Source organism: Lates calcarifer, unplaced genomic scaffold, assembly GCF_001640805.2.
Source record: "Lates calcarifer isolate ASB-BC8 unplaced genomic scaffold, TLL_Latcal_v3 _unitig_5826_quiver_1160, whole genome shotgun sequence".
Taxonomy (NCBI): Eukaryota; Metazoa; Chordata; class Actinopteri; family Centropomidae; genus Lates; species Lates calcarifer.
In genome coordinates, this window is record NW_026117745.1 from 20001 (window position 1) to 22500 (window position 2500).

A 2500-nucleotide genomic window follows, 5' to 3' on the forward strand; every position below is an offset into this window, starting at 1 on the left:
TCTGGAGAGAGCACAGGGGAGAAGGGGAACATACTATCGCTCGGAAGGGAAGAAGGGGAAATCTCCCCTTCTCCCTGTGCTCACACTTAGTCTCTGGAGAGAGCACAGGGGAGAAGGGGAACATACTATCGCTCGGAAGGGAAGAAGGGGAAATCTCCCCTTCTCCCTGTGCTCACACTTAGTCTCTGGAGAGAGCACAGGGGAGAAGGGGAACATACTATCGCTCGGAAGGGAAGAAGGGGAAATCTCCCCTTCTCCCTGTGCTCACACTTAGTCTCTGGAGAGAGCACAGGGGAGAAGGGGAACATACTATCGCTCGGAAGGGAAGAAGGGGAAATCTCCCCTTCTCCCTGTGCTCACACTTAGTCTCTGGAGAGAGCACAGGGGAGAAGGGGAACATACTATCGCTCGGAAGGGAAGAAGGGGAAATCTCCCCTTCTCCCTGTGCTCACACTTAGTCTCTGGAGAGGGGGGCATCCCAGGAGGAGGCCCTGGACCCCAGGTGGCTCCCTGGGGCCCCTCCCTGGGCTCCAAGCCCCCAGACCCGACCCCGGGAACCCCTCCCTGGGCTCCAAGCCCCCAGTCCCGACCCGGGGGCCCCTCCCTGGGCTCCAAGCCCCCAGACCCGACCCCGGGAACCCCTCCCTGGGCTCCAAGCCCCCAGACCCGACCCCGGGAACCCCTCCCTGGGCTCCAAGCCCCCAGTCCCGACCCGGGGGCCCCTCCCGGGAATCCAAGCCCCCAGACCCGACCCGGGGGCCCCTCCCGGGAATCCAAGCCCCCAGACCTGACCCCGGGGCCCCTCCCTGGGCTCCAAGCCCCCAGACCCGACCCCGGGAACCCCTCCCTGGGCTCCAAGCCCCCAGTCCCGACCCGGGGGCCCCTCCCTGGGCTCCAAGCCCCCAGACCCGACCCCGGGAACCCCTCCCTGGGCTCCAAGCCCCCAGTCCCGACCCGGGGGCCCCTCCCGGGAATCCAAGCCCCCAGACCTGACCCCGGGGCCCCTCCCTGGGCTCCAAGCCCCCAGTCCCGACCCCGGGGCCCCTCCCTGGGCTCCAAGCCACCAGACCCGACCCGGGGGCCCCTCCCGGGAATCCAAGCCCCCAGTCCCGACCCGGGGGCCCCTCCCGGGAATCCAAGCCCCCAGACCCGACCCCGGGAACCCCTCCTTGGGCTCCAAGCCCCCAGTCCCGACCCGGGGGCCCCTCCCTGGGCTCCAAGCCCCCAGACCCGACCCCGGGAACCCCTCCCTGGGCTCCAAGCCCCCAGTCCCGACCCGGGGGCCCCTCCCGGGAATCCAAGCCCCCAGACCTGACCCCGGGGCCCCTCCCTGGGCTCCAAGCCACCAGACCCGACCCCGGGGCCCCTCCCTGGGCTCCAAGCCCCCAGTCCCGACCCGGGGGCCCCTCCCGGGAATCCAAGCCCCCAGACCCGACCCCGGGAACCCCTCCTTGGGCTCCAAGCCCCCAGTCCCGACCCGGGGGCCCCTCCCGGGTATCCAAGCCCCCAGACCCGACCCCGGGAACCCCTCCTTGGGCTCCAAGCCCCCAGACCCGACCCCGGGGTCCCTCCCTGGGCTCCAAGCCCCCAGTCCCGACCCGGGGGCCCCTCCCGGGAATCCAAGCCCCCAGACCCGACCCCGGGAACCCCTCCTTGGGCTCCAAGCCCCCAGTCCCGACCCCGGGGGCCCCTCCCGGGAATCCAAGCCCCCAGACCCGACCCGGGGGCCCCTCCCGGGAATCCAAGCCCCCAGACCCGACCCCTGGGCTCCAAGCCCCCAGTCCCGACCCCGGGGCCCCTCCCTGGGCTCCAAGCCCCCAGACCCGACCCCTGGGCTCCAAGCCCCCAGACCCGACCCCGGGGCCTCTCCCTGGGATCCAAGCCTCCACACCTGGCCTGTGGTAGACCCAGGGGGCCCCACCAGTAACCTTACAACCACGTGGGGCCCCTTGCCTTAACCCTAAAACCACGGGGGGCCCCTTACCTAACCCTAACCATGGGGGCCCCTTGCCCTAACCCTAACCTGCTCGGGCCCCTTGCCTAACCCTAACCATGGGGGCCCCTTGCCCTAACCCTAACCTGCTCGGGCCCCTTGCCTAACCCTAACCGCGTGGGTCCCTTGCCCTAACCCTAACCCTGCTAGGGCCCCTTACCTAACCCTAACCTGCGTGGGCCCCTTGCCCTAACCCTAACCTGCGTGGGCCCCTTGCCCTAACCCTAACCTGCTTGGGCCCCTTGCCTAACCCTAACCTGCGTGGGCCCCTTGCCCTAACCCTAACCTGCGTGGACCCCTTGCCTAACCCTAAAACCATGTGGAGCCCCTAACCCTAACCCTAACCCTAACCATGGGGGCCCCTTGCCCTAACCCTAACCTGCTTGGGCCCCTTACCTAACCCTAACCTGCTTGGGCCCCTTACCTAACCCTAACCTGTGTGGGCCCCTTGCCCTAACCCTAACCTGCTTGGGCCCCTTGCCCTAACCCTAACCTGCTTGGGCCCCT